The sequence below is a fragment of the Erinaceus europaeus genome, chromosome X, assembly GCF_950295315.1.
Source record: "Erinaceus europaeus chromosome X, mEriEur2.1, whole genome shotgun sequence".
NCBI classification, from domain to species: domain Eukaryota; kingdom Metazoa; phylum Chordata; class Mammalia; order Eulipotyphla; family Erinaceidae; genus Erinaceus; species Erinaceus europaeus.
Window position 1 is genome coordinate 40626147 of NC_080185.1, and position 25968 is coordinate 40652114.

Sequence of the window (25968 nt, forward strand, 5' to 3'; positions counted from 1 at the left end):
ACCACTTCACTTTCACACTCTTATATTAGAGATAAAACAAAATGGTTGGTTGATCAGAGTTTTCCTAGCCCAGTTCAGGAAAAAATGTCCCAGAATTCCCAAGGGGTTATCTAATACCTCTCTGGGGACTGACAGAGCAACTTGTCTGCCTGAATTATATGGATACTACTTTTGACTATATTTCAAAGTGCCTTTCCAAACATGATCTTGAACCTTTACTATAGACATGCCAGATCCTGCTTTTTGCTTTCTAATATGTTTTCATTTACTTTCTTAGTAAAAACTCTCAATATTTTGCTGAGTTAATTGCTAACCAGTAGAAGACTACTAGTCCTCCCTGGAGCTAGATGAGGCCTAGTTTGGTTTGGCAATGTAGTGCTGTGATTGTTAGCATAGCACACTGATTCTGAAACCAGGCTATATAGGATTCAAATACCTACCTCATTGCGTACTAATTACTAATTTACTTTTCTGTTCCTCTTTTCCAACATTTATAAGATAGGATTGTATCTCCTATCTGTATTGAATTTCTATGAATTATGTGTTTATATTTGTAAAGTCTTTAGAGGAACTCTTAGCTCATAGTAACCACTCTAGAAACACTAGTTATTATTTTTACTGTAATTTTGGTTGGCAATATATAAGTGAAATGTTTTATGAGACATCTAAGAAGTGTCACTGAAGGGAGGAGCAAGCCCTTATGATCTCTTCTGACTTTTTAGCTGAAATGTGGTTAGAACATGAAGTCATAAGGTAACCAGAATAGCAAGAGCCTGGTTTCCTGGTGGCTGTGGATATGTCACTGCAGTCCTGAGTGGCCTAGCTTTAGACTTCACAAGAGTGTGAAAGTCCCTTTTATCTTAGACATTGTTGTTACTGCCTTTTTATTGTGGGGATTAATGGTTGACAATAAATTGAGTCGATGGTGCATGTGTAATATTTCTCAGTTTCCTGCAAAACACTTTTACCCCCAGCCTCGGTCTTTCTTTACCATCATGCACCAGGGCCTGAGAGTTTCCACCCCCCATCCAGTTATTACTTTAATAGCCTGTGTGTCTAATGCACGCTCAGGTATAAGAAAAATTTACCAGATCTACAGTGGGAGAGAAGTGACTCTTTCTATCCTACTCCTTCCATCACTTTGATTTCCTCAGCCTAAGTAGAGCTGTTTGCTCACAGCTGCCAATTCAGTCTGTGTGGAAGGCCTAGGAAGACTGGAACCATATTGGTAATTGTATGTAAGAGGCCATTAGGACCCTGCTGAGGTAGAGTTCTTGTCCAGACTCTTCAAGGGTATATATATCCTGGTAGTTTTATTTCTACATTTACTTACTTACTTCTGGAGTCATTCTTTCCCATTTCTCACTGCAATTAAAACTCTAGTTGACAAAAAAAAAAAAAAAAAAAAAACCTCTAGTTGACCCAGGGCTGGGTGGTGGCACAACTGCCTGAGCATATGTGTTACAATGCACACAAGGAACCAGATTCAAGCTTCCAATCCCCACCTGCAAAGGGAAAGCTTTACAAGTGGCAAAGCAGGGCTGCAGGTGTCTCTCTGTCTCTCTCCCTCTAAATCTCTCCCTGCCTCTCAATTTCTTGCTGTCTCTATCCAATAAATAAATAAAAGATAGTAAAAAAAAATCTAGTTGACCCTCTCAGACCTAGACCCATTTCCTTCATAAAGCCATCTCTGATTATCCTCCCTCCTTCTCAAAAGCTTGTTGTGTGACTTCAGAGAGGAGGTTCAGTTTTCTTGCTTCCTTATGAAAGAAAATATGAGTCATAGTTACTGGCAAGGTTTACAAACCGAGTTCATGCAGCCGTGGAAAATGATGTGGGTCTCTCCTATAGCCAGATCTTCTTCTTCTTCTAGCATTTGCCTGTAGCCAGATTATCTGCAACGAAACTTGGTCATCAGTGGAGTGACATGTCACGATGACCTCCCTTCTAGTCTTGCCCCCTTTTGGACTTACACAGTTCTTACTGATGTAACCCAGATATCAACACAAAATTTAAACTGCTAGATAAGTTTTCTCTTGCTTGTTAAATGGGAACGATGGAGCTGTTCATGCCTAGCGCCTCATTTTCATATACAGAATACCTTTTCCAGAGTCCTTTAGCACAAGAGAATCAATGTAGGCTATGTAGTGTGTTTTCCTTTCTATTTCTCACAAGTCTTGGTTAGGGGAAGAGAACATAGCCCCACTGGCATGAACCATACTTCATCCTTTAGCATGCAGAAACAGCAAAGGTTTTTTTTTAAATTATTGTTCTTTAAAAGATAATTTTTTAAAGGAAAGGTCTCACCCGAGTAATGAAGCTGAAGGGTTATCATTCCACACATGAAGTCTCTGGACACAGTCTGAGGTGAAGCACGTTGAGGTGGCAATCATTGCGTTGGTTAGGTTGTGATCGGTGGATGCAATATTATTTGGTATGGATTGGGAGAGGCATATGGGAAAGTGGGCCCTATCCAAGGGTTCCAGGACTGGGGGAAGTAGGGGCTCTATAGTGGAGATGTGAGGTTCCTGCTGTAATTTGACCAGGTCCTGCTTTTAGTTTCCCTTTCAGATCTTCTTACTCAACTTCTGTTGAGGTTCACTTTCTAACAAAGTCCCATAACCTAGATATAAACCAGTTTCTGTGAGAGAGAGCATATGTTCACATGTATTCATAAACTACTGCAAAATATATACCTGAAAGCAGAAGTGCACTAGAGTTTGCAGTGAGTACCTCCCTAACACTTCCTCTCCACTATTCCAAGCTTTGGGTCCATGATTGCTCAACAATTTGTTTGGCTTCGTATGTTAACTCTCTTTTCAATCACCAGGTTCCAGATGCCACCAGGATGCTGGCCAGGCTTCCCTGGATTGAAGACCCCACCAATGTGTCCTGGAGCTCAGCTTCCCCAGAGACACACCCTACTAGGGAAAGAGAGAGGCAGACTGGGAGTATGGACCGACCAGTCAATGCCCATGTTCAGTGGGGAAGCAATTACAGAAGCCAGACCTTCTACCTTCTGCAACCCACAATGACCCTGGGTCCATGCTCCCAGAGGGATAGAGAATGGGAAAGCTATCAGGGGAGGGGGGTGGGTTATGGAGATTGGGTGGTAGGAATTGTGTGGAGTTTTACCCCTCCTACCTTATGGTTTTGTTAATTAATTAGTTAATTAATCCTTTCTTTAAAAAAAAAGAAAATTTGGGAAAGCAAAAAAAAAAAGGTAACTTTTTAAATGGTTACACCACTAATTTTAGGGAAAAAAAACTGTGGGAGCTTTATGGGTATTGGGAAACAGTTTCATTCATGTTGCAAGGTTGGGCAGTAAGCTTCATTCCATCATTAGTAGGAGAGAAAAAGGGGAATATGGAGTGGTGGCCACATAGCGAACATCTCACAAGAAGGACCTGCTAAAAGTCTTCCATGGACCACCTTGTTCCTCTACTTATTGGGTATGTATGCATACAGCCATGTCAAGTATAAACATTCTAAAGGTATACATAAACATTTTAAGGGCATGCATAATTGATCTCTGTCCTACTATGTAGACCACTCTATGTCAGACTTGTTACCTCCAATTCTAGTGATTATATCAGTTACTATGTTTACTCTGTAACTCCTGACCTTAAACCAAGGATGTTCAGAGTAATCAGATAAAGCCTGTGTTAGCCCGAAGGGCCTTTTGACCCACTGATCAGTGTATACTCTGATATGGCCACAGCACCCCCTGGAGACTAGAGATAGAACTACAATGATAACAAAGAATTTCTGACATATTGGTTCCAATAACTAATTATAAATCAGAGTCCCTGAAGGTGGTGCACCCAGTAGAGTGCATATTAGAATGTGAAAGGACATGGGTTCGGGTTCCTGGTCCCCATCTGCAGAGGGATAGCTTCACAAGTGGTGGAATAGTGCTGGGGATGTCTCTTTGCTTTTTCCTCTCTTCAATCAATCAATCAGTCACAGGGCCTCCAACAACTAATGATTGCTAGTTATTGGTTGCTGTGGAAAAACATATGAGGAATCCTATATGTGCACTGTTTCATTTTCGGTATCACAGCACTATGGGTAGGCATTATAAAGATATCTATTTTGTAAATAAAGAGAGAAGCTCAGAAGGTTAAATAGTATCTCCAAAGTCACACAGCTGATATTTGACTTAAGATCTGACTCACTCCAAATTCCCTGGATTCCACCATATACTCTGTACTGTGTCTCTCTCATCAATTATTCTTTAATTTACTTTATCGTGTGACAGTATGATATAGTGGAGCTAAGACTCTGGCATTAGACCTGGGTTTGAATCTGAACTTGTCCTTGTTAGTGATTTGACCTGGAGCATACCTATATTACTTAAATGATTGAATGAATGAATAAACAACACACCTGGCAGGAATGTGGTGGGAACTGGATGTGAATATATCCAGCACATAAAATATACTAGATGAAAGTTTTCTCCATCTGTTATTCCACCTCTTGTGTGATTAGCTTATATTTTTTCCAGTGAGACTTACAAATACCTTAAGGACAGGAACTGTTTTTGATTTCTTATATGACCTCAGAAATACACACAAGGGGGATGGGTATTGATGCAATCATTAAAATGTATAAGTTACCATGCCTGTGGACCCAGATTCAAGCCCTGTCCTCAGCTGCTTCACCTGCTTCACTTGCTCCACCTGCTTCTCCAGTGGTGAAACAATGTAGCAGGTGTCTCTCTTTCTCCCTCCCTCTTGCCCAATTTCTCTCTGCCTCTATTGTAATAATAACATAAACAAAAAGAAACATTAAAAAAAGTAAAAAAATATGCACAAAGCTAGTCACATAAGACACACAGGCAACCTTTTAAATATCAACCTAAAGGAAGTCTTTTGTGTTAAAATTTGATTCCTGTCAAATATTATAATAAGTGATTTCCCCTTTCATTTTAGAAGCAGCTAATAAACTGGGAAAGTGCTATATTGGTCCTCACCCTCTGTAGTTTGTGATATTAGTATAAGCTTGTTTCCAAAGGCTTAAGCAATTTGCTTTCTAACTTATAACAGGAAATGAGTAATTCTTGTTGAAAGCATCTTCACCTAACTTGCAATTTTTATGTCCTTTTCCCAAAATTAGTTTTGATTTGAGGACAATTTTGACAGTTTTTAACTGTTCCATTTTCTTTATGGACATCTTAAAATTTGTAATTAAAAACATGTGAGTTAACCTTGAATATATATATATATGATTCAAGAACCCACTACCAAAGTTCCAGGTTCCAGTGTTATGGCCATCTTTGAGGCATGAAAAACAATTCACTCAAAAGACAAAGATGAGTATGGGATGATCCCACTCATAAATAGAAGTTGACAAACAAGAACAGAAAGGTAAACTCAAAGCAGGATTTGACTGAATTTGAAGTAGGGCACCAAAGTGAAAATCTCTGGGTTGAGGGTGAGGGCGAAAGTCAGTTTCACTGGGAAGGGAGACACGGGAGGATGGGAAGGGACACAGTCTTTTGGTGATGTTGGAATGGTGTTTATGTACACTCCTATTAAGTTGTAGTCATATAAATCACTATTTAATTAATATGAGAGGGAAAATTGACTGAATGTCTCAAACTCTTTAATGCATAGACCATAGGCTGAGTCTTTGATATGTTGACTCTCTTAAAAGCTTAGACTAGGGAGAACAGAAGCAACTGGTGGCACAGCTATATACAATTAATGTCAAAGAACATAAACTATGGTACTGTTGTGTATGATACAGCAAATCCTAACAAAGGGATATTTCAAAGTTAACCCAATTGCCAAATAATGTGATGATTATAGCAATAACTATCTATTGCCTTCTTAAACCATAAGACAGCAGGGACCTCCCACTTCCTCTATAAAGCCTATATTTCCCCAAGTCCTGGAACCTCTAGGGTGGGGCTCAGTTTCTTGCATGCTTCTCTCAATTCATACCAAATGATATTGCATTTGCCGATCCCAACCTAATCAATGCAATGAGTACCACCTCAGCATGCTTCACTTCAGACTGTGTCCAGAGATGTCAGGCATGGAATGTCAACCCTTCAGCCTCATTACTCGGGTGAGACTTTTCCTTTCATAGGATTCTCTAATTCCATTCCAGGTGGTTCACTTCCTAATAAAGTCCCAAAACCTAGATATAGACCAGGTCCCATGAGATACAGCATATATTCACATGTATCCATAAATTAGGGCAAAATATATACCTGAAAGTAAAAGTACACAATAGTCCACAGTGAGTCAGTATAAAGTTCATAATGAAATAGTGTCTACTTAGACTTAGAAACCCTCCTCACCTACTTCCTATTACACTTCCCTCACTCACTCCAAAGCTAACCCTATCAAAGCAAGGACTACAAAAGCTTAATAAGGGCAAGAGACTGGCATACTTTAATGATGAGTCTTTAGTCACTATCAGGCCACCCCATCAGCTGGGGCCCTATTCGGGGAGTCCTGAGATTCCCAAACAGACATGATGGTCCCAGACCTCAATTAAATTCCTCTCTACATTTTTACCTGTCATCTCTGTCAGAAACAACACAACACCACAAGACCCTTTTGTGGACCCCCATAGGACCTTGCCCTCAACTTGGATTAATGATAGATAATGTTCCATCCTCCGAAGGGAGGCTAGACAACATATTCTATGCTACACCTGAGGAAGATGGGTCCTGAAATTGGGCAGCTTGGAACATTCCTACTCATGACCACAGAATGTGAGCTCAGATCTACAGGGAGGCAGAGGTCACATAGGCTCCTAAGCTGAATATGGGCCCCATATCACATCAGATCAATGGGGTTTACATCCAACAATATTTATACACCTTTCCCATATTTGGGAGCTACTCTCTTCCCTGATCCAGCTTTCTGGTCCTTTTTCCAGCCATGATATCATCTGCCTAGACAATAACTTGGATGCACCTGCATATCAGATTTCAGGCTCAGGGAAAAACAAAACTAGTATAGCCACAGGCTCTTTGGAATATAACTAAAATATGCTTACTAGCTATCTATAAAAATGTTAGCCCCCCCCCCAACTCTTCATCTGCACTATTCCAGCCTTTAGGTTCATGATTAGTCAACAATTTGTTTAGCTTTATATGTTAACTCTCTTTTCAGCCACCAGGTTCCAGATACTAGCATGATGCCAATGAGACTTCCCTGGACAGAGGACCTCATCAATGTATCCTGGAGCTCTGCTTCCCCAGAACCCCGCCTCACTAGGGAAAGAGAGAGGCAGGCTGGGAATATAGATTGACCTGTCAACAACCATGTTCAGCGGGGAAACAATTACAGAAGCCAGATCTTCCACCTTCTGCATCCCACAGTGACCTTGGGTCCATACTCCCAGAGGCTTAACGAATAGGAAAGCTATCCAGGGATGGGATGGGATATGCAGTTCTGGTGGTGGGAATTGTGTGGAGTTGTACCCTTCTTCTCCTATGGTTTTGTCAGTGTTTCTTTTTTATAAATAAGTAATAAAAAAAGAATAGGAAAACTATCAAGGGAGGGGATGGGATACAGAATTCTGGTGGTGGGAATTGTGTGGAGCTGTACCCCTCTTAGCCTATGGTCTTGTCAGTGTTTCCTTTTCTTAAATAAAATAAAAATTAAAAATAAAATTTTGAGATATTCAATATATTTTATCCCCTCATATTGATTAAATAGTAAATTATAATACTATAAATTAATAGTGTGTATTAACACCATTCCCGCCACTAAAGGTCTATGTCCCTACCCGTAGCCCCCTCTAGTGAAGCTGAAAATCTACCTCCTCCCACCTAGATTGTTTTACTTTGGTGCTCTACTCCAAACTCAATCAAATTCTGCTTTGCATTTCCCTTTCTGTTCTTCTTTCTCAACTTCTGTTTATTAGTTGGATCATCCCATCCTCATCTTTGTCTTTCTGATTTATCTCACTTGACATAATTCTGTCTAACTCCATCCAAGATGGGTTAGAGAAGGTGGGTTCATTATTTTAATAGCTGAGTAGTATTTCATTGTGTATATATATACCACAACTTTCTCAGCTATTCATCTATTGTTGAGCACCTGGGTTGCTTCCTAGTTTGGGCTATTATGAATTGTGCTGCTATGAACATAGGTGTACACATATGTTCATATGTGTGGTAGTGCAGTGGGTTAAGCGCATATGGCATGAAGCGCAAGGACCAGTGTAAGGATCCCAGTTCGAACCCCCAGCTCCCTACCTGAGGGAGGTGGGGGGGTAACTTCACAAGTGGTAAAGTAGGTCTGCAGGTGTCTATCTTTCTCTCCCCTTCTCTGTTTTTCCCTCCTCTCTCAATTTTTCTCTGTCTTATCCAACAACAATAACAATAATAATAATTATAACAACAACAATGATAAACAACAAGGGCAACAAAAGGGAGGAAAATGGCCTCCAGGAGCAGTGGATTTGTAGGGCAGGCACCAAACCCCAGTGATAACCCTGGAGGCAAATAAATAAATAAATAAATAAAATCATACCTCAGGAAACTTTCAGCTCCATGCCCTTCGATCTATCATTGCTGGGGAGATTGCCATCCCTTGTCAAAGAGCTATGAGCATGTGAGCTCAGAGCTAGCAGCTGCCATATCTACTACCAAACAAGAATACCCATCTTCAGTAAAAGAATGTGAAGTCAACACAGAAATAGAAGCATAGTAGGAAACTAAGAGAGCCCTGATAGCTCCTGAGCATCCAGATTTTAGTCTCTGAGGCCTACACTGGGGCTGCCCACATTCCTGCCCTTCCCAAGTCCTACCTGGTCAGCACTTTTTCCAGTCCTGTAAGCCACCAGATATCCTCCCTCTAAACTCTCTTTTGACTCAAACTGGTTCTACTTGAGTCTCTGTCAAATGCTGGTAGAAACCAGTGTTTTAGTTTGCTACTGAGGGTGCTGGGCAGTGGTGTACCTAGTTTCGCATACATAGTATTTAATGGTCAAGGACCTGGGTTCATACCGCCACTCCCCACCTTCAAGGAGGATGCTTCACTAACAGTGAAGCAGGTCTGGAGGTGTCTCTCTTTCTCTATTCCTCGTTATCTCTCCCCCCTATCAATTTCTCTTTGTCCTATCCAATAAAATAGAAAAATAAAAGGAAAAAAATGGCCACCAGGATCAGTGAATTCGTAATGTCAGCTGTAAGCTGCAGAGATAGCCCTGGAGACAAAACAAAATTAATGTTGAAAGGGGAAGGAGAAAAAAATGAGTAAAGCACACCTTGTTAGAGAAGTTCTCCACAGGCACTCTCGACCCTGGATTAAATCTCCTGAGCCCTTCACCATTCTTTCCTAAGTGTTCAACATGTGGAAGAATGAAGGCCACTGAACAAAGGCCTTGAGGGAGACAGCCAACTCCAAGATAGAAAAACCAGAACTCAGGGCCAGGCAGTGGCGCACCTGGTTAAGCAGTGCACAAGGACCCGAGTTCAAGTCCCTTGTCCTCACCTGCAGGAGGAAAGCTTCATGAGTGGTAAAGCAGGACTGCAGGTGTCTCTCTGTCTCTTTCCCTCTCTACCTCCTACTAACCTCTCAATTTCTCCCTGTCTCTGTCCAACAATAAATGAATAAAATATAATAAAAATTGGGCAGTCAGGCTTTAATGCAGCGGGTTAAGTGCGTGTGGCGTGCAGCATAAGGACCTACATAAGGATCCTGGTTCCAGCCCCTGGCTCCCCACCTGCAGGGAGGTCACTTCACAAGTGGTGAAGCAGGTCTGCAGGTGTCTATCTTTCTCTCCCCCTCTCTGTCTTCCCCTCCTTTTTTGATTTCTATCTGTCCTATCTAACAACGACATCTATAACAACAACAATAATAACAACAATAAAAATACACAATAAAAATTTAAAAAGAAAAGAAAAAGAAGAAAAGCCAGAACTCATTGTGTTCCCTTCTAAATGGACTTAGTGTCCCAGCTCATTTATTCCTACTCACACAGACCCAAAACTGTGTAAATTATCTTTCATTTCCCTTTATGTGCCAGAGTCCATAGCCAGTGATACTGATTCCTACCAGTTTATTTTCTTTGATATGTATATTTAAAAATTTTGTGTAACCCGGGTTTGAGCCCAGCACCCTCCTCACTGGAGGGAGCCTCTGTACTGTAATGTCTCTACCCCGCTTATTTCACTCTTTCTATGTATCTTAAACAGTCAACCCAGAATGGTAAATCACATTGATGTGTGACTAGTGATTTAACAGTGTTTTTCAAATGTGTAAGATTTCATGGGTACAGTCTCATATCCATATTGGGCAAATGTAAGTCACTGACTCCATTTTCCATCATAATCTTGCCTCCCCACCCCAACTACCATAGTTCTTGCAGAGTCTGACATAGTTTCATAACTATATTTTTGCAACTTCACTTGTTTTGGTCATTTATATTCCATATATGAGGGAAACTATTTGGTAGTTGCCCTTCACCTCTTTACTTATTTCACTTAGCATAATCACCTCCAGTTCTGTCCATTTTTTGACATATCTTTGCTATCCATTCTTTCCTTTCCATTCTTGCTGCCGAAGCCCACATCAAGGATCCATCATGGCCCCCATGAGCAATCTCTTATCATTTCTCTGATACAACCTTCTCTTTCCATTGCCCTGGAAGACCAAGACCAAGCTCCTGACCTAAGGGCTATCAGTAGATGTTCTAGCCAATGACATAAGACAGAATCTGGTCCAAAATGTAAACTAGAATAATTGATTTTTATTTCAGAAAGTTAACCTAGCAATTACGACAGGGAGAAATTTCTCAACAGTAGATCACAAGGCTTGCTTTATGAAGGTCCCAGGTTTAATCCCCAATACCACAGGACAGATCTGAGCTGCACTCCTTTCTTTCTCTCTTTCTCATCCATACTCTCTCACAAAAGGCCCCACTGATTTCTGGCTCCTGATACTGGAGTCTCTGTCAATCTCTTCCTTTTACAAGATCCCCTCCAACATATATACTTAAGACAATTGGAAAGTGCCTCCACTCTTAGTGAGCAAAAAAGAGACAAATGAAAATAGTTTCAATTGAAGCTTGCCTGGCTTCTGAAATGCTCATTTTCTGGCCCTACATGTCTTCAGCCTTCAAGTTCCACAGTTCCTCCACCAAAACACTTCTCCTCAGAAATGCAACCTTTTGGGACCATCACTTCCTACCTCCTCCAACACACACATGTACACCAGTCAGTCCTGTCGTCCTGGATTCACTAGCCCTTCTGTCTCCAATACCTTCACTTCCCTTCACGCAAGCAAGCTGTCTTCATTCTTTAATCCATAAATACTCCAGGAAGGTATTCCCAGTTTTGCCAACCCACAGAACTTCTTCCTCTCGCCTGATGAGCTCTACTGGCTAAATCACACAATCCAATACCTCATTCCATGCCTAGTATTTCCCTTTACATATTCCAGAGTGGTTTTTAATCTCCCCCAACTAGCTCTTAAACTCATGAGGGACAGGAACAAGTTTCATGTCATTTTCAAGCTGTCCCTCATATCCTAAACACAGAATAAGGATCTGGTTATTGAATGGAATCTTTATGGCATACCAACAGTCCAACAGGCATTTCACAGAGTCACATTACTACAAAGCAATTACCAAAGAGAAAATGGTGCTAGTGGAACATATCCTGCGAAGGTGGTATTGAGGCAGTATCCCAAGATACTGCCCTTCATCCCATGGGCCTAGCAAAAGTCTTTCTTTTTCTTTTTTATTTCTTCCATCAAAGGAGAAAAACATCATTAAAGATCCCTCAATCAGGACTGGATGGTGGTGCACACAGTATAGCTCTCACATTACCATATGCAAGGATCCAGATTCAAGCCTCCAGTCCCCAACTGCAGGGGGGAGCTTCATGAGCATTGAAGGACTGCTGCAGGTGTTTCTCTGTATCTATATATCTTCCCTTCTATCTCAATTTCTCTGTTTTGTCAAGTAGAAAAGAAAGGAGAAACTATGGGAGAAATGATCTTTGGGAGTGGTGGATTCATCATGTAGGCACTAATCTCCAGCAATAACCCTGATGGGGAGAGGAGAAAGAAAGGAAGAAAGAAAGAAAGAGAAAGAAAGGGAGAGAGAGAGAGAGAAAGGGAAAGAGAAAGAATCCATCAGCCTACTCTAAAGAGATCATCCAATCTTTTTTTTCAAGATTTTATACATTCATTTAAAAGATGAGAGAGACAGAAAAATGAGACATCACTCTTGTGCATGTGCTGCCAGAGATTGGACTCACAACCTCATGCTTAAGAATACAATGCTTTATCAACACTGAGCAACCTCCTGGACAATAGAGCGTGCAATCCTAATCATGTCTTGCTCTGTGAATAAATTCCTCAAGATTTACTGGCAACTAACTGAGATTAAAGTGAACTTCCAGAGTTCATTTCAGAGTATAAGATCAATTAACAGTTCCCTGAAGGGAAGAAAGGAGGAACTAGATCAACTGGCTTAATAGGGGACCAAGGTATCATCAAAGACAGAATCAGATTTTTAGTGAAGAACTTGGAATTTCACCTGAAGAAAATGGAATCAATAATTATTGGGTTGTCAGAAAAGTCATGATATATTTTTCAAGGTTTTTCTATGCTAAAATGAATCATGACTTTTCTGACAGCCCAATAGTAAACTCATAATGAAAGTTGTGTGCATATATACAGTAGAATACTAGTCAGCAGTTAAAAATGATAAAGTACTGTCCTTCACCTCAGCTTGAATGAAGGGATTATGTTAAGTGAGATGAGTCAAAAAGAGATGGATGAATAACAAACCATTTCACTCATAGGTGGAACACTTAAAAAAAAAAAAAAAGGAAGAACAGAAAGGAGAAACACAAAGTAAAACTTGAACTGAGTGTGGTGTATTTCACCAAAGCAAAGGACTCTGAGGAAGAAGAGTGGGGAGATGGGGGGGACCCCTCTGGGATCCTGATGAATGATGACTGAAGAAAACCAAAGTTGGGGCTTAGAGTGTTTTACAGACAGTTGTCACAGGGATATGAGTGATTGTATCCATGTGTGTCGACAACTGTACTGTAACTCGCTACCCCCCCCAAGAAAAGTATATAAATAAACAAACTTTAAAAGAAACTTAATGGGCAGAGAAAATGCTGGAGAAATGCTCTAGACCCATCCTCTGAGGTCCTTTGCCTTTCCAGATGACTCAAGTCACCTTTCAAAGAGGTTATCTTTCAAAGTGGGCTTTGTAAATACCAAGAGGTGTTGTTGGTCTTTTTTGAGCATCCCCTCAATCACAGCTTTTCAGTCCAAGAGGAGAACACCGTTTTATACAGTGATCAGGGACCCATACATCAGCAGTGGCTATTTTGACACTCCATTATGAGTCATAAAATGTCTATTCAACACCCACTCCTGGAGCCCAGGGTATTATTTATTCTAAGGTTTGGTAAGAGGTCTCAACTGCGTGCAAAATAATCAGCTTCTGAAAAACCACAGTTAAGAAAAGGGCAAGTTGCCTGTCATCCTCAGAAACCTATATGCAAAAAATAAATCTGACTAAGAACATGTGGGTGGGAAGATACAGGGGAAAAGAGGATTTCAGAGCAACTTCTCCCCTGTTACCCACTCAAAAGCTATTGCTGAGCTGTGCCTTCACTCCATAGCTTCCTGTTTTTGCTTATAACAAAACTGGATGGTGATGATCTTAATCATCGTTGTCAGCCTTCCAAGCTCATGGGGTGGAAGGGGGGGCAGGAGCTGAAATTCTTCCTGTCTGCAGGCAGGAAATCAAAGCTCAAAAAAAAAAAAACAGGACTCCAGCAGAAGGGGAGGCATAGATGGTCCCCAGAGGCTGCTGTGAACACATCTGGATCTAGGACTGGAGAGGCTTGGTTGCAAGAAATATAGGTGCAGATGCCAGTGTGTGACATCCTGAAACTGGGACAGGTAGAGAAAAGATATTAACAGACATAAAGGGAATTTCTCCTGTCACTATCCATCCCAGGGTTTGGAATTCCAGCATCAGAGGCTTGTGCCTATCAAATCACTTCATTCATTCACTCATCCACTCATTCATTCATTCATTCATTCCTTTTTGTCCTTGAAGTTGTCTCTATAGTCTTCACTGAACAGACAAAGACTCACAAGAGAGATGGCATACCATGAAGTCACATTTTCAGGTGAGTTGACATGTCAACTTTTTTCATGAAGTGGATAAGAAAAAAATGAGGGGGCTGGGTAGACAGCATAATGATTATGCAGAGGACTTTCTTCCCTGAGGCTCTGAGGTCCCAGGTTCAATCCCCAGTACCTCCAGAGTTGAGCAGTGATCTAGTTTCTTCCTCTCTCTGGATCTCTCTCATTAAAAATAAAGATTTTTTTTAAGAATAAGAAAACAAGGGTTGGAGAAAGGGGGAGATACTTTCCTGATTCCTAAAAGTAGACTTGTATTATCTCTGCCAACTCCTGAGTTTCAAAATGAGGGCAAGAGACTGGGCAAGTGTTCTTTTCACTTCCCTTTTCTTCTGGTCCTGGGACATGCCCACCATTTGTGTCCTTTCACTTCTGAAGTGATGTTGACAAGAGACATTTCAGTTAAGAACTTCTCACCACCACCACCAACAACAACACCCAAAAAAAAGCCCACTCCCATGTCCTTTTCTGAAGATTGCCTAAGCCACCATGGTTTGAATTATACCCCCACATTCTAGAATAGTGAGTCCCAGCTCATGGCCTCAGTGCTGGATCGTTCCTCTGCTTAGAATGCCAGATCTCCCTAGACTTTGAGAAATCGCATACCATCCCTTCAAGTGGACCTTATAACACATAATCACCAAGTCATATTCTTCATTTTCTTTTTTCAATACTTGATTTATTATTGGACAGAAACAGAGAGAAATTGAGAAGGAAAGAGGAGATAGGGAGAAAGGCAGAGAAACACATACAGCCCTGTTCTACCACTCATGAAGCTGTCCACCTGCAGGTGGGGACCAAGGGCTTGAACCTGGGTCTTTGCACACTGTAATGTGTGTGCTTAACCAGGCACCCCACCACCTGCCCCCTCCAAGTGATTTTCTTTGTAACATCTGGCAGTATCCAATTTATCCTGATCAATTGTGTTGACTTGTTTTTGTTTCTATGTCTATTTTCTCTTCCCTCCATACCACCAACTAGAATTCCCAGAGAATTTTAAGAGCAGAATCTGTCTTGCTCACATGGGCCTAAAGCAGTGCCTGGCCCAAAGACAATACTAAGTAAATGTGTGTAGAATAAATTAATAGATGGAGAGATGAATGAATGAGTCTCCTCACTCAGTGTCAGCCATGACTGTATGGCCTCTATGATTTCATTTAAAAAAATGTGTGTGGTCTGGGAGGTGGCACAGTGGATAAAGCACTGGACTCTCAAGCAGGAAGTCCTGAGTTCTGTCTTTGGCAGCACACGTACCAGAGTGATGTCTGGTTATTTCTCTTGCTCCTTGCACTTTATCATTAGTAAATAAATAAAATCTTTTAAAAAAATATATTGCTTGGCTTATGGAAAGATGATCCTGATCATTGATCCTCAGGAAAATGCAAATTAAAATAACATAACCTATCACACCTCTTAAAATGGAAAAATCCAGAACACAGATATCAAATGCAGATGTGGAATACAAGGTACTCTCATTCATTGCTAGTAGGAATGTAAAAATGCTACATCTAAATTGGAACAGTTTGGTGATTGCTTACAAAAAACTAAATGCATTCTGACCATTAGTGCCACAATCAAACTACCTGTATTTAGACAAAGGAGTTGAAAATATATGTCCACACAAAAATTTGCACACAAATTTTTATAGGGGTTTCACTTATTATTGCCAAAACTTGGAAGTAAACAAGATATCCATCATGTGAGTGAACTATGGTTCATCCAAACAATGGAATAGGTACAATGCTAAAAGAAGACCATAGAAAGATATTGGGGAGTGGGAGAGGGACATAAGCACATACTACTAAATTAAAGAAAGTCAACCTGACTTCAAGGATTCCAAGGATAAGACATTCTAGAAAATGCAAACTTATGGAGACAATAAAAAGTCAGCCGTTGCTAGGGACTGGAGGGGACACAGGGAGTGATAAGGACATGAGTCACAAAGGATGGTTAGGGCAATGAAAATAGTCTGTGTGATGTCATGATGGATACACTCCAGTATACATTTATCCAAACTTATGGAATGCACAGCACCAAGAGTAAACTATGAACCGAGTGGCGATTAGGATGTGTCAGTGTAGGTTCATGGAAAGCAACAAATGCACCATTCTGGTGGCAAATCTTGATGATGGGGTGGTCGGGGTGGAGTATGTTTGTTGGGGGATATGGAGTAATATGGAAATCTCTGTATTGTACTTTCAAGTTTGCTGTGGATCTAATCCTTGAAAAATAAATATATGTTTAAGAAGGATATTTCCAAGGGCATAAGAGATAGATAACCATCCCTGCCAGAGGCCCTGAGTTCTCAAGTTTTTTTTTTAATTTTTTATTTAAGAAAGGATTAATGAACAAAACCATAAGGTAGGAGGGGTACAACTCCATATAATTCCCACCACCCAATCTCCATATCCCACCCCCTCCCCTGATAGCTTTCCCATTCTCTATCCCTCTGGGAGCATGGACCCAGGGTCATTGAGGGTTGCAGAAGGTAGAAGGTCTGGCTTCTGTAATTGCTTCCCCGCTGAACATGGGCATTGACTGGTCGGTCCATACTCCCAGTCTGCCTCTCTCTTTCCCTAGTAGGGTGTGTCTCTGGGGAAGCTGAGCTCCAGGACATATTGGTGGGGTCTTCAATCCAGGGAAGCCTGGCCAGCATCCTGGTGGCATCTGGAACCTGGTGATTGAAAAGAGAGTTAACATACGAAGCCAAACAAATTGTTGAGCAATCATGGACCCAGAGTTTGGAATAGTGGAGAGAAAGTGTTAGGGAGGTACTCACTGCAAACTCTAGTGTACTTCTGCTTTCAGGTATATATTTTGCAGTAGTTTATGGATACGTGTGAACATAAGCTCTTTCTCACAGAAACTGGTGTATATCTAGGTTATGGGACTTTGTTAGAAAGTGAACCACCTGAGATGAAATTAGAGTGTACTATAAAAGGAAAGGTCTCACCCGAGTAATGAAGCTGAAGGGTTGTCATTCCACACGTGAAGTCTCTGGACACAGTCTGAGGTGAAGCATGTTGAGGTGGCAATCGTTCGCACTGAGTTCTCAAGTTTAATCCTCAGCGCCACCATAAGCCAGAGCTGAGCAGTGCTCTAGTAAAATGACGGTGATGATGATGATGATGATGACGGAGGCTGATCCCAGAAAGAGTCACCACCAAAAAACAGTCTCTCACAGCAGAGGAGTAAGTAACATGGTGGCTCTTCACACCAAGCTCTACTGTCCTAGTACACACTGTGCACCTGAGTGTCACCTCTGTGGGTACAGAACTAGAGTTATGTTCCACTTACTTTCGACAGCCTTGACTGCAGTAGAATAAACATTATGTTCTAGTGCTGATAGCATCTCAGTGATAAGCACTATGACATCCTACCACAGCACTGATTTTGGCCAGGTCTCAATGTGCTACATTAAACTCTTTTAATGTATAGCATTCCAATCTAGAGAGCCAGTTATTCAACGATGGCTCTAAACCAGACAACAGTTCAGTAGCTGGGCTGGAAGATTGTCAGGAATTAAACTGCAACAAGTTCAACAATGTGGGGGAGCAAAGGGAGGGGGCTTTAACAGGTGTTGGGAACTCAGTACACAGTGGTGAAAGAGGATCTAAGGTGGTGATGGGAAAGGTGAGCAGACACCTACCATGGAAGGATGAGACATTATAGCCATGGGACAACAGCTGCCATGTAAAGCTATTTCTCAAACAAACAAATATGTGAGTGCAAGGTTAAGTCAAAACAGAAAAACAAAAATTAGGCAGGGGAATGAACAAGTGAAGGTTCACTTGTTTGACAATCTTATCAAACGAGTGCTGCAAGATTTTGAATCTTAAAAAATCCAAACTGTCAGAACAGAATAAGAAAACAGGAGATGCCAAACTATAGTAGATTCGGATCAAGAAGTCAATCCTTGCCCTGATAAGGAATTTCTCAGATGTTTCTTATGATGGAAGAACCCTGTATGCAGAAGCAAAGTAGTGAATCAGTCTAACTTGAGTGGGAAATATAGTAGGTACGAATAAGGAGAATTTATACCATTTTGTTGGAAACCACCTAAACTCTGGAGCTAGAGAAGGAAGTAGGGAAAATGTTCTTCCAAAGACTGTACTATGAAAGGAAAATTACTGCTCACTGACATGAAAGTGGACTCCCAAGAAGGAACTATCCTTGTAAGGGAACAGTTAGCACTTCGGAAACCTCACATACATCCACACAAGACATACTGGCAAACACTTGAACCACAGGCTGAATTTTGGAGGGATGCTTTTTGATCCATGAGAGGATAGGAACCATCTCCTATTTACCTCCCCACATCTCCCAGGAAGTTCTCACAAGACAGCTACTCATCACTCTCCAGACTTTTATTAGATTTAAGTTTTTGTTTGTTTGTTTTTTGCCACCAGGGCTATTGCTGGGGCTTAGCGCCTGCATGACTCAACTATTCTTAGCAACCACATTTTTCTTTCTGTCTATTTTTTATGACAGAGAGTGAGAGATGGGAAAAGAGAGGGGGGTGAGACATCTAGAGCACTGCTTCACAACTTATAAAGCTTCCCCCCAAAAGTGGGCATGGAAATTTGAAGCTGGGTCCCTGTGTGCACTCAACCAGGAAAATCACCAGCTAACCCTGAGATACAGTATTTTTGACTCCACCCTTCAGAATGTAAACTGGCTTTTAGCTTTAACAAATAAGTATACACGTATAAAGTATAAGTGTAATATAAATATAAAAACTGAAAAAAGATCATAATGGTTATGCAAAAGTCTTTCATGCTTGAGACTCCCTGGCTCAATCCCTAGCACCACTAGAATGCAGAGCTGTGTAGTGCTCTGGAGTGTGTGTGTGTGTGTGTGTGTGTGTGTGTGTGTGTGTGTGTGTGTTCGTGTGTAGATAGATATACATATATTCATATATATTCTGCAGAAGAGAAGGCTGCTTAGTGGCAGCCTAGATTGAGTTCCTAGCAATAGAATGCCTCACAATTCACACTGCAATCATCTGGCATCTTTTGTTTCCATGTCATCCTTTTAACTGTGTGGGACAAGGACCACAGGAAGCTGGCAATTTTAGCCAACTCTTTTTCACTATTGACACAAGTAATAAACTGTCTGAATGTGGAAGTGGCTCATTGTATCCTTACCAGCTCAATCTGTCAGGCTTTAGCCTTGGCCTTGGCTTTGGTCTTGGCCTTGCCTTGTAAGTGTGAGATTGACAGGCCTAAGGCAGATAGAAAGGCAGACTTCTCATTTATAGAATGATGTTTGTTATGAAAGTTTGCCTTGCTTAGTAGTTTAGAGAAAAACATTCAGATATGTGTTATCCCCTTTGAAGAAATTCTGATGCAGTCCAAACCCACAGCTGAGACTTTAGTCAGCCATGACTCTGCTGACACAACATACATTATAGCTAACAAACATTTACCACAAGGGAAAATAACATCCGGCAAAGGGTAGGCCATACCAGAAGTACCATCTTTCTAGGCCATAGCCACTGGCCTTACTGAATCACAATGGGTCACCTTGAGCATGCTCATACTTCAGGCAAGTCTCCACTTCCCTCATCTCAATCCAGTAAGTACACTGTCATTTGCAAAGATTTCTAGAAAAGATCCACCATCTCTTCCATCAACTACTATAACCCCTAATCCATTAGGTCAGGTTTCTGGTTTTGTTGTTGTTGTTTGTTTGTTTGTTTAGTTTTTGCCACCAGTGTTATCACTAGGGCTCAGTGCCTATACCATTCCACCACTCCTGGCAACCTTTTTTCCCCTTTTTTTCTTTGATAATGGATTAGAGAAAGAGGGAAGAGAGACAGAGAGGAGAGACCACCCAGTCCCCCTATCAGGGCAGTCTTACATGCTTTTTACACCATAGTAGTGACAAAGTCCCTCTTTGTCCTCATAAGGACAAAGCATAAGTACTAAACCCCAGGAATTAAAGCACCAAAAAGAAAAATCAAATTAAACCACAGGGACAAGCACTTAGATATATACAATATATACTAATCTAAAGGTGGCATTGTGAAGAATGTGGTATCTAAACTGGGCCAAGGAAAACACAGATATGATTTCAGTAACTAGAGAAGGCAGGAGAACTGAGAAAACAAACAGGAGTGAACAAATGAGCATAGGGCATGGGAGGGGAGACCCTAGAACATAGTGAATTCTGGCTACAAAAGAGAATTTGTAGAAATTTTTTTTTAATTTTAATTTGGAAGGATTTGATATGGTCTTCATAAGATGTGAACTGGATGCTATAAGCATGAAACAGAAAGGAAATCAAAGATGCTTTGTGATCTAGATGATAACTGCCAAAATAAGAGGAAATGGCTGCTGAGCAAAGGTGAATGAGGAAACAGAAGGAGAACCCAATCGGGAGGAAGAGTCTACAGGTAGGGTGGGGAAGAAAGGCGTTCAGGCAATTAGCAACAGGAAAGTCACAACAATAAAATTAACAGGAGTTGATTTGATAGATTACCTAACTAACTCCTCCAATGTGCTTTACTCGCTCTACCTACTTTAATCCTCACCAAACACAGCCAGGTCAGTGATACTCTTAAGAAACTAAGGAGGCAGTGGTGGTTGGGCATACATGTTATCATGTACAGGGATCCAGGGTTCAAGCCCCTGGTCCCCACCTACAATGGGTGGAATCTTCACAAGAGGTGAAACAGTACTGCAGGTGTCTTTCTCTTCCTATCACCCCTATCCCCTCAATTTCTCTCTCTGTTCTACCAAATAATCAATATATTTAAAAAAAAACAAAAGCAAAAAAGACTAAGGCTGAAAGAAATCAAGGGGCTTGCATCAATGGCAGACACGTTGGAAGTGATAGAGTCATAGATGGCTCCAAAAACTCATTTGGAGGCAAGCAAGGGAGAAGCAGCAAAGAAAGGAAGCAGTCAGAGAGGCCAGGTTGCAGGCAGACATGTATAAGAACATGGCTTTCTCAAAAAAAAAAAAAAAAAAAAAAAGAACATGGCCCTCTCTATAGGACCTGGTCCTCCCTATAAAGTAGCTATGGTAGGGACTGTTCCCCTGTCTGAAGGGAGGCTGGGTCAACCACTCTGCCACTTGAGGAAGGCTGGTCTTGAAATCAGTGCAGCCTAGAGTGTTCCCAGCTGTGACCATGGACTGAGAGCTCAGACTGACAAGGAGCCGTTCCTAATTTAGAGTATAGTCAATGGACAGGAAACAGAAGTTATGGCCATTCACCAGAGACTGTAAAGGATGCAAGTGTGAGAAAGCACTAGGGATGCTGACTTTTGTTAAGAGGTGAGATGGTAGATTCTGAACAGCATATATCAGGAAAATGGAGACAAAGGTTAAAGGAGAGGCAAGCAAGGAGAAACAGCAAAATGCATGGGCGGAGAGAGAACGAGTGAGCAAAAGAGAGACTCAAGACCAAGAGAGGACTGGTATTTCCACTCAAAAATATATCTCTGTCAAAGACTTGGACAAGAGACTTCACTGTCTGAGCTACTCTGAGAGGGGAAACAGCCAGAGGAAGGACATAATGTTTTCTTTCCCCAGTCTTTCTCCTGGGCCTATATAACAGTGGACGTGATCTAAAAAACATCTGCTTATCCCCTTAAAAAAAAAAAAAAAAAAAAGAACATGGCCCTTTGTGTTTGCAAGGTGGTGAGAAATCAGGAAGATGAGGGAACTTGAGCTCTAAAAGACTCCAAACATCGCTGAGGAACCTGGGGGGGGGGGGGGGGCGGAGAGATACAACGAAGCAAAAGCAGCTATGTGCCAATCCAAGAGGAACCTTGGAGCTACAATCAAGCTCGGCTCCAAGAGCCAGCTGCTTGCTTATCTGCAGCATTTGAGGTCTGAGGGTGACTCATCCCAGAGTACAAAGCCAGCAGCCACTCAGAGGAGGACACTGTTCCTGTGCTGGTAGGTGCTGTCAGATCTAATCCCCTCCTAAACACACACACACACACACACACACACACACACACACACACACACCAGTCTCCAGGAAGTGTGGTCAAGGCCTGAGGCCACCCAACCAGAATTAGGTTTGGGGGGGGGTCTGTCTTCTTTGAGCCTTTCCACTAGATTGCCAAGCTAATTTGATCTAAGTCTGAACGAATAGATAATTTATGATGCCTTCTTTAGGCACTTCTACTAGGATTCCAGGCTTATTAGGTCTAAGTCTAATCACAGAGGACTGTTAAGCACTTTTACTTTGAGTTATACAATTGCCTCTTGCTTATGGATCCATGAACACCTGTACCCAATACCCTAGGCCCTAGACTGTATCAAATATCTGTAACTTTGTTAGATAATGTGCCATCTAAAGTGGAGCTAGGTTAATTTTTTTTCTAAAATACCTAAGCTACCTACATCCTTAGGCAGATAAATTACAATCATCCAGTGCCGTCAGTATGTAAGATGCCGTTATTAGTAGACAACCGTAATAGCATAAAGCATGGTAAGGTGAAGTATACTATGGTAAATTCTAACCATAGGGTTTTCAAAGGAAGGCAAGCTCCCAACTAACTTGGTTATAATAATAACTATTAAAGGAAAGGTCTCACCCGAGTAATGAAGCTGAAGGGTTGTCATTCCGCACATGAAGTCTCTGGATACATTCTGAGGTAAAGCATGTTGAGGTAGCAATCGTTGCTTTGGTTAGGTTGTAATCGGCAGATGCAATGTTATTTGGTTTGGATTGGGAGATGCATACGGGAAAATGCTCCCAGAGGGATAGAGAATGGGAAAACTACCATGGGAGGGGGTGGGTTATGGGGATTGGGTGTTGGGAATTGTGTGGAGTTGTACCCCTCCTACCTTATGCTTTTGTTCACTAATCCTTTCTTAAATAAAAAATTAAAAAAAAAAATAATAACTAGCTATTGTCATTCCAAACTCTCTATAAAACTACAAGGAATCTTTTGCACTCTCTTTGTTTTACAAAGAGACTTTCATGCCTGAGGCTCCAAAGTCCCAAGCTCAGTCCTCCACACCACCATAAGCTAGGGCTGAGCAGTGCTCTGGTATTAAAAAAAAGAAAAGTCCCATAAACCTAATATTGGCTTGGAAACAACAGATGACACTTGATGCTTTAATAAATGGGAGAAAGTCAGGGTTCTTTAGATGGAGAAAGAACTACAAGACTGGAAAAGGCCAAGAGACTGGTGCTTACATAATGATGACTTTTTTGGCCACTACCAGGCCACCCCATCACCTCGGATGCCTAATTAGGGAATCCTTGGATTCCTCCATGGATACTATGGGCCTAGACCTATAGTAGATCCATTCCATCAGGAACATCATCATAACTCCTTTTGTGGGCCTCTCCAGAACCTTTCCCTCACTATAAACTAGCAATGGTAAGGACTGCCCCACTCTCCAAAGGAGTTTAAGTCATTTGTGTTATTATGTCATTCCAGGAAGACTGGTCCTGAAATGAGGACACTCTAGAAGGTTGCCGGTTGTCACCATGGACTGTGAGGGTATACAGTCTCCTGTGCTAAATATGAATATATACGGGCTCCAGGTCAGATTGATAAGGTAAATAGTTAATTGTATGCACATATTTTCTTCAAGTTCGGGAGCTACTCTCTACCCTAATCCTGCTTTCTAATTCTCAACTCTGACACCATCTCCCCAGACAATGTCTTTAGTCCACCTCCCTGTTAACTATCAAACTCAAACAAAAACTGCAAAAGTCATGGGCCCCTAGGAACATAGTAAAAGTAGACTTCCTAGCTTTTTACCACCCTATGGTACCTATGCTCATCTGCTCTATTCCTAATTTTTGCTTCTTGCTTTTTATATATTTTATCCTGTTTTGTATTTTATCACCTTTAAGCTGCCAAGTTGTAGATGCTGCTATGATTCCATCCTGACTTCCCTGGGCAGATGACCTCACCACTGTGTCTTGAAACCTCACATTTCCTGAGCCCTACCCCACTAAGGAAAGATAGAAGCAAGCTGGGGGGGGGGGCAACATACCTGGTTACAGTGCTAAGGGACCCAGGTGCATGTCCCTGGTCCCCACCTGCATGGGGAAAGCTTCACAAGTGGTGAAGGAGAACTGTAGGTATTTATCTTTGTCTCCTCCCCTCTCCTCTAAATTTATCTCTGTCTCTAGATAATAAATAAATAAAAATAAGTATTTTGTGGTCCGGGAAGTGGTGCAGTGAATAAAGCATTGGACTCTTAAGCATGAGGTCCTGAGTTCAATCCCAGGCAACACATGTACCAGACTGATGTCTTGTTCTTTCTTTCTCTCCTATTTTTCTCATCAATAAATAAATAAAAGTCTTAGAAAAAGAAAGAAAGAAAGAAAGAAAGAAAGAAAGAAAGAAAGAAAGAAAGAAAGAAGAAAGGGAAAGGAAGGGATGGAAATGGAAAGGAAGAGAAGGGAAAGGAAGGAAAGGAAAGAAAAGGAAAAGGAAGGGAAGGGAAGGGAAGAAAAGGGGAGGGGAGGGGAAGGGAAGGGAGGGGAGGGGAGGAAAGGAACAAGCTGGGGGTATAGATTAACCTGCTTCGGGTCCTGGGGGAATTGGGATTCAGAACCCTCTAGTCATCTTCCCCTATCATTTCTTCCCCACTGGGAGTATGAACCAAAATTCTTTTTGGGGTACACAAGGTAGGAGTTCTGGCTTCTACAGTTGCTTCTCTACTGGACATTGACAGGTCGATCCATACCCCCATCCTGTTCCCATCTTTCCTTAGTGGGATAGCGTTCTGCAGGAGTCCATCTCCACAGTGCAGAGGTCTAGCTCCCATGGAGGTTAAAAGGAGGGAAAGGAAATGAAAACACTCAGAGATAAGGAACCTTGGAACTGTTCAGGGCATGGCCTGGAATAGAACACTGAACACATTTTTTATGGGATCAAAAAAGTTTGTTTTTTTTTTACAAATACACCGAAGAATCATACAATACTGCCAGCATTGGATGCAATCCTGCGTCATAAGTCTGCACACTCCTTTGCAACTGGTCCTGTGATGGCAGAACCTTTCATTTCCCCTTTATTGTTTACGATGACCCCCGCATTGTCTTCAAAATATAGAAATGCACCACCTTTTCTCCGGTATGACTTTTGTTGTCGAATTACCACCACTGGTTGTACCTTCTTTCTGAGCTCTGGTTTTGCCTTTTTTGACTGTGGCCATCACCAGGTCACCCACACCAGTAGCAAGAAGCCTGTTCAGTCGTCCCTTGATACCCTTCATGGAGATGATATATAAAGTTTTGGCCCCTGAGTCGTCAGCACAGTTGATCACAGCCCCGACCTGAAGCCCCAGGGAAATCTAGAATTTGGCCCCCAGAGGACCTACCACATCCTCGCTTCAACCTCTTGAACACCAGAAAGAGACAGAAAGGAATTAGGTACAAAGGATACTGGGATATGAACTTTGATGCCCCCACTGAACACATTTATTGGGACATACAACACATCAGACATTGGCAAACTTCCCCATGAATTTGGATCCTTCACCCAATTATTTAATTATTCATCTTATGAGTTTGAAATATCCTCTCATTCTCTAACCTAGTTCAGGAGAGGGTCAGAAGCAGTGGTGATGCCCTCTATAGCATGAGCATTTTCCTCAGAGAACTGTTTTAGCACATATTCCATGAAAGTGGCCTCTGATAGCTGACTGACAGCAACTTAACATGGAGTTCTTCCTCTGATAGCTATACAGCATGTTACACAGAGTTTTGTTTCAGAATGCTGTCTTAAGATTTCCACCAACTCTCTCCTGACCTGATCACCTATAAGGCTTTGGAGAGGAGAGGCTCCAGGACACATTGGTGAGGTCGTCTGCCCAGGGAAATCAGAATGGAA